Below are 7960 nucleotides of genomic sequence, written 5' to 3' on the forward strand. Positions count from 1 at the left end.
CTATCCCACCCAATATTCATGCCAAAATTATTAAAAGTCTGAACACATCTTTCTGCAAGGTCTCTGAGAAGGACACTTCTGAGGCAGTGATCACCAAGAAGGCAAAGAAGGCCCAAGGAGGAAAGACAGGAGGGGACACAAGCAAGGGAAGTCGGGCCACCAGCAAATAAAGAACCACTTCTCCTACCAGAATTTAGTAGAGAGATAGAACTCTGACCATGGGCATTTTGCGTCTGTATTTCAGTGACAACTTATCCAGGACTCTGTTTATGTATCTGCTCTGTAATGAACCTCCTGTGACTGTGTTGCCTTTTGCTGCTATGCTAAGTTTTACTATCTGCTTCCCTAAGATCTGTTGCTTCATATCCAAGCTAGGGAATGTGTTATTTCTTGTCTGTACCTCTATCCAATCACACAATGAACACAATGAACAGACAATGGAATGTGCTCAACTGGAACATTAGAGGGATCAATGACCCCAAGAAATGGCCTGCCATTGCCAACAAGATTGATGAATCTCAATGCTCAATCCTCTGCTTTCAGGAAACTAAGAAAGAAAGTTTTGATAGCTCTTTTATCAGGAACTTCTGTCCCAAAAGAATCTCAAAATTTGCCTTCCTCCCATCTGTTGGTGCTGCTGGTGGCTTACTGATTGCATGGAATGAAAGATTTTTCTCTGGTCAAATCTATCATGTCAATGAATTCTCACTATCAATCCAATTCACCTCAACCCACAATGGAGATTCTTGGATATTAACTAATATTTATGGTCCTTGCTAGCAAAATGACATAATTCTATTCCTCAATTGGTTCTAGAATTTCCAAGTTCCAGATGATGATAATTGGCTCATTGTGGGAGACTTCAACTTTATCAGATACCCACACAATAGAAGCAGAGAGGGAGGTAACATTAATGACATGCTCCTTTTCAATGAAGCACTTAACAAGCAGGCATTGGTTGAGATTTCTCTCAAAGGCAGAAAATTCACTTGGAGTAATATGCAAGAGTCCCCATTACTTGAAAAGCTTGACTGGTGTTTCACATCTGAAGCCTGGTCACTTAAGTACCCAGCAACATTTGCATATCCTCTGGCTAAAACCACTTCTGATCATGTGCCTATTAAGATTCAGATAGGCTCTTCCATCCCCAAAACGAACATTTTCAGATTTGAGAACTACTGGCTGGAGCATGAGCACTTTAAAGATGTAGTTAGCTCCATTTGGACCCAACCAGTTACAGAAACAGACAGTGCTAAAGTGATTGCAGCTAAATTTAAGAGACTGAGGAAAGGACTAAAGGTGTGGGCCAAGGGCCTGTCTGATATAAAAAAGATTATTGATAACACCAACTTCATGATTTTATGTTGGGACACTATTGAGGAATTCAGAGAACTAACTACTGATGAAACCAATGGCAGGAATATACTCAAGACTCACCTTGAAATAACACTTGATCATCAGAGACAATATTGGAAGCAAAGAGCAACTATCAGGAAAATCAAAGTGGGTGAAGCCAATACCAAGTACTTTCAAGCTAAAGCCACCATTAAATTCAGAAACAATTGTATTGCCATGTTGCAAGATGAACAGGGCCATGAACATCAGGATCATCAGGCAAAAGCTGCAATTCTTTATAGAGCTTTCAAGGCCAGATTGGGAACTAGGGTTCCAGCATCCTACCCTCTTCTGTTACACCAACTGCTCCAACCTCATGCGGATCTTTCTGAGTTAGAAACTCCATTCTCAAAGGAGGAGATTGACTATGTCATCAAGCATATGCCTGCAGATAAATCTCCTAGCCCTGATGGGTTCAATGCTGCATTCCTCAAGCACTGCTGGGATATTATTGCTCCAGATTTTTATAAACTCATTGCTGATTTCCACTCAGGTCAAGTTAATATCCAGAGTATCAACTACTCTTACATTACCCTTATCCCCAAGAAGGGTCATGCAATTACACCAGCAGATTTCAGGCCTATTTCATTATTGAACTGTACTCTCAAAATCATCACCAAACCGCTTGCCAATAGGCTCCAGAAACTCATCCTTGGCATGGTCCACAGAAATCAATATGGCTTCCTGAATCACAGATGTATCCAAGATTGCTTAGCATGGTCATTTGAATATATACACCAATGCCAACAGAGCAGAGAAGAAATCATTCTCCTCAAGCTGGACTTTGAAAAGGCATTTGACATGTTGAACCATGACACTATTATTGAGATTCTGCAAGCTAAAGATTTTGGGGACAAGTGGATCCACTGGATCAAAATGATTTATGGCTCTGGCTATTCATCTGTTCTGCTTAATGGAGTTCCTGGCAAGCAATTCCTCTGTAACAATGGAGTTAGGCAAGGAGATCCTCTGTCACCACTAATATTTGTGATTGCTGCTGACTTACTACAGACTATATTCAATGAAGCCTGCCATGCATCCATGATTGAGCCACCACTCATCCATACTTCTGCCCTGATTATCCTATCATTCAGTATGCAGATGACACTATCTTAGTGGCTGAGGCAGATCATAGACAGGTGCAGCATATTAAAAATCTCCTGCTTCATTATGCTCATTACACTAGACTCAAGGTGAACTATGCAAAGTCTACAATGATCTCCATTAACACCCCTCCTGAGAAGATGGTTGAACTTTCTAGCATTTTAGGATGTAAGATTGGCACTCTGCCACTCAATTATCTGGGGCTCCCATTGTGTCTAACCAGGCCTAGAGTTGAGGATTTTGTTCCTCTACTTCAAAGGATTGAGACAAGACTGCTGAGCTGCTCTACCATGCTGTCCACTGGGGACAAACTCACCCTCATTAAATCCATCTTCACAAGTATGCCCACCTTTTTCATGAGTAACCTGATGATACCCAAAACAGTTGTCAAGCAAATCAACTCTTATCTTATGAACTGCTTTTGGAGAAAATATGGTACCTTGGATAGAGGCTCTGTGCTTATTGCCTGGGACAAAGTTAACAGACCAAAAAACCAGGGTGGACTTGGGGTTTTAGATCTCCACATTCATAACAAGGCACTGCTACTGAAATTCTTGCATAAGTTCTTTAACAAAGTGGACACACCTTGGGTTCATATCATCTGGGAGAAGCACTACCAGAACAGGCTACCAGGGGAACAGAAAATTGGATCTTTCTGGTGGAGAGATGTTCTGAAACTACTCCCACTGTTTAAGCAGAATGCTATCTATAAAGCAGGTATTGGAGATTCAGTGAGCCTTTGGTCTGATCGGTGGCAAGATGTTCCACCCCTCAATAAATTCCCAGAGCTCCATTCATATGCTATAAATCAGACTATCTCCTTGAGTAATGCCCTTCAACATGTAGACACCACCCAACTCTTTCACAGGCCTCTTTCACAGCTAGCTTTTGAGCAATTCACATCACTGCAAACGATCATGACTGAGCAAGCTTCTGCTACCCAAAATGACAAATGGGCATACACATGGGCGTCACCCAATTACTTAGCTATGAAAATGTACAAAGCTATCAGAGGGGAGATCATAGTACATGACATTTTCAGAACTTTGTGGAAGTCATCATGCAGAATACGACATAAAATCTTTTTCTGGCTGTTGATGTGGGACCACGTGAGTACCAGAAACTTCCTCCATAGGAGATCCATGCATCTAGATGACTATAATTGTGCCCTATGTACTGATACCACAGAGGAAACAACTATCCACCTGTTCTGGGATTGTCAATTTGCCTTAACATGTTGGCACTCCATTATCCCAACTAAGTCCAGAGGCATATCTGTATATGATGAGATTCATCTTTCCTTGAGGCTTCTTCCATCAGACTTTGCAATGGACATTATTATTCAGGGTTGCTGGGCCATCTGGATGAGTAGAAATGACAAAATTTTCAGGAGAGCTGCCCCATCAATGGGGACTTGGAAGCATTACATGAAAGAAGGACTACAAGCTTCAGAGCTTAGAGCTAAACCATCAAAGTCAGAACAGATCAGAATCTGGATTCAGCAGTACTTGTAATTTAATTATGGGTTTTCCTAAAACTGGTATTGGTTGATTTGTATTTTCCTTGTATTTGTACTTTTTAGTTAATTAATGAAAATTTTACCATAGAACATTTTGTTCTACGGTTTCAGCTCAAAAAAAAAGTTAGGCCGCTGTTAATTTATGATAAAATATGGGACTCAATGCTAAACCGGATTTTAACAGGAATCTCGCATTACACAAAATATGGCAATTCAATCGATTGGGTGTAGAGCAATGCATACATGAAAGAAATATAAGGAAAGCAGACACAACAGAGTACTCCTTCCGTAACGTAATAGAAGATGTTTTTTGATACTATCGGTGTCAAAATACATCTTATATTAAGTTACAAAGGTAGTATAAAACATGAAGGTTGCCTACTTGCTTACGCTAACTATATATTGATGATGCGTAAGCTCAGCTGCTCTAGTACTATATATATGTATGTTATTGTTCATGCAATGAACGGGGATGTAATCTGCTGTTCCTAAGCAAGAAATGCTTAATTCGTTATTATAAAATCAAGGAAGAAATGACTTCCCATGTACACAAATCAAGGGGAAATCTGCACAAATTAATTCTTTATTCTCAGGCAGATTTATTATCATTCAGAAAAGAGCCTAGAGTTCAGCTATTTGCCTCCTTCACAAGTAGGAGTACTAACAAATGCTTTGAAAAGGAAACAATTTGACATAATTCATTTAGAAAAAATCGGCATAGTCAAGAGAACTTTGGAAAATCCACCGGCAGCAGAGTGTCAAGATTCAAGTCCAATAGAATCAATGAAACAACATACAAACAAAAAGACATGCCAATCTACTCTATAAAGGGCGATCTAGCATTCTATGGGAATGTCAACAGCACCATGGTCACAAGGGATTCTTTTCGCGGTCGCGAGTGGCCAATGATGGAACGTACGACTAACCCATTGCCCCTTCTTGAGGTGGCGGCACCATGCCTTAGATGGCCATATCGGCACCCAGGATGCCGGCTGGTCCAGAGAGTCGAAAGCACACTGTCTCGAGAGTCAAGAGCAAACAAAATAAAGAGCCGCACAGAGCAGTAGATGAGATGGGCTGGCGAGCATCATATAGGCATGCATGGAAAGGAAATGCGATTGACAGAATCAATCCCAGCCATTCCATATAAAGGAATGATATGATTTGGTTGTCCGACATTTGCATCTCGATCAATGCAATCGACAGAATCAATCCCAAGCAGTCCATATAAAGGAATGATGTGATTTGGTCGTCCAACATTGGCACTTCAGAATTGATCCATCAGATATGCCTGCCAGAATTGTGGAAGGAGCTAAAAACACAATATAAAAGAATCAAACAGGAGAAGTGGGGAGGGGAGGAGGGGACCTACCACATATAATCACCAACTTCCCTTTAATAGTAGAGATACCATGGAGTTATTGTTGTATCATTTTCTTTACCTTTTATTCAAAAATCAGGACCTCTTCATCATTTTCCCAGTGATCTTTCTCTAGAAAATGGTAGGCCCCATCCAAACATTTCTAGTCTTATCAGCCTGGGAAAGCGCTGCAAGATCATGGGTTGGTTTGTTACATACTCTATGCAGTTTCTACTTAAGACTATAAGTTACAAACAATTATTCAACATCTAGAAAGTAGACATTACACTGTTATAAAATCTACACTGTTCATATGATGACACAATGGTTCAGCATAACTATTTTATCCTTAGCAAGACATGATTATGTCAAAATCTATCATTATTAGGGGCTTGGCCCAATTATCGTATTTGGAGATTATATAAACTCATGTAAGGACCCGTTTTGAGATGAAGCAAAAGCAATCATATTTGCTCGGCTTCCTGAAGGGAGCCGGGAGACCTAACCCTAGCCGCCGCACCCTGCTCCCTCTCTCTCGCACACGTGACGACGGCGCCCCAACGCCGGCGACCTCGCCTTCCTCCTCACCAAGCCCCCTTCCACCCCTACAACTGGCGACCTCCGTTGCATTCATCATGCCGCTGCCGCAGCAGTAGCAGCCGTCGCCGCCGCCACCGGCTCTCGGGGCCGAGCCTTCTGTCGACGGCGCCCGGGGTGCCCATCCACCAGGTCCGTTTCCCCCCGTCGCCATATCCGCTACCGGCTTGGCTCGCTGGGTCCATCGAGCCGTTCTACACGATGGCCTCAGGACAGCCACACATGTTGTCACCGCCGGCGCCGTCCCCAACCATGCAGTTCGGCGGGTCTGCGGGTGCCGTGGGTCCCTACGATGGTGTGGACGGGCCCCTTTTCCATGGCGGTACTCTGCAGCCCGCACACTCGGCGTTGTCGCCCTCGTTGTTCCACGCAGATGACACATACCCGCCCGTCGTCCACGCCCAGCCACCGCCGAGATTCTCCAAGCTGGAGTTCGCGACTTACGGCGGCACTCTCGACCGCCTTAATTGGCTCAACCAATGCGACCAATTTTTCAGGGGGCAGCGCACGCTCACGTCCGACCGCACCTAGATCGCCTCCTATCATCTACGCGGCGCCGCCCAGACGTGGTATTACGCCCTCAAGTAGGACGAGGGCGGCATGCCACCATGGGAGCATTTCCGTGATCTGTGCCTCTTGTGCTTCGGTCCCCTATACGCAGGAGCCGTCTGGCGGAGCTTGGGCGCCTTCCGTTCCTCACCATAGTGCAAGACTTCGCTGCACTGGCATGCCACGCCCCCGGCGTTTCGCCTCGTCAGCACGCTGAGCTCTTCGTCGGCGGCCTACCAGACCACATCCGCGTGGACGTGGAGATGCGCGGGCTACAGGACCTCCAGACGGCCATGTACTACGCCCGCGCGTTTGAGCGCCGCGCGGTGGCCCTCCAGCAGGCGTCACCGTGTCGGGCCGCTGGGCCGCCACCCTGGTCGGAAGTTCCCGCACAGAGTCGGCCTGCTCAGGCTTCTGCGGCGCGCCCGTTTCGCCGGCTCACCCCGGCCGAGCTACTCGAGCGTCGTCGCGAAGGGTTGTGCTTCAACTGCGACGAGCCCTACGTGCCCGACCATGTCTGCCCGCGACTCTTCTACCTGGAGGTTGCAGACAACATTGAGGAGGACACCGCCGCCGCCGGGCTCGGCGACCTACCCGCCCCAGCTGACACGGAGGTGTTTGGCGCCCGTTGATCACCGTGAGGAGTTCCGCAAGCGCTTACCCATCTTCCAGCTCGAGGACGAGCTGTTTGTGCAGGCGGGGAGAGATGTTATGACCGGCATATACTACAGCCCAGGTAGTTAGGGTACTGGCCCAGTTATCTTATTGCTATTAGGGGCTTAGCCCAGTTATCGTATTTGGAGATTATATAAACTCATGTAAGGACCCGTTTTGAGATGAAGCGGAAGCAATCATATTTGATCGGCTTCCTGAAGGGAGCTGGGAGACCTAACCCTAGCCGCCGCACCCTGCTCTCCCTCTCTCTCGCACACGTGACGACGGCGCCCCAGTGCCGGTGACCTCGCCTTCCTCCTCGCCAAGCCCCCTTCCACCCCTACAACCTACGAGCTAGACCTGGTAGGATCCCAGCTCCTATCAAACTGAGCAGTAATATTATATTCTTAGTTGGTTTTCATATGTTTTTTCGGAAACTTGTTAGTGGAGAAGGACAGAATAAAGTGTGCACACCCGCTAGTCATAGGCATGCGCAGAAATTCATGACTGAATTGGCAACCATGAAATTGTGTTTTGGTTTTGTGAAATATGGCAAACCTGCGTCTCTAATAGAGCATAGGTTTTCTTTTATTGGTTGCCCTCGTCTAGACACCCAAGGGGATTAATATTAAGCCTATATTGTGCTGCACCAACATAGCAGAGAACGAAAACAGTATTTGCTTTACAACTGGCATGTATACAAGAAGTTTCATGTTTATATAATTGAAGGGATGTATACCATAGTTATGTAAAAAAATCAAAACATATGTTAATTCAAGAAG

The 7960-nt window shown here is 45.1% G+C and overlaps 1 pseudogene; it reads right to left on the bottom strand.

The window, feature by feature from the left end:
* Nucleotides 1–6203: 6203 nt before the first annotated feature.
* On the bottom strand, nt 6204–7141 carry LOC147957796 (uncharacterized; annotated as a pseudogene).
* Between the last annotated feature and the right edge of the window lie 819 nt (nt 7142–7960).

Source organism: Triticum urartu, chromosome 7A (assembly GCF_056163025.1).
Source record: "Triticum urartu cultivar PI428250 chromosome 7A, HENAU_Tu73, whole genome shotgun sequence".
NCBI lineage: Eukaryota > Viridiplantae > Streptophyta > Magnoliopsida > Poales > Poaceae > Triticum > Triticum urartu.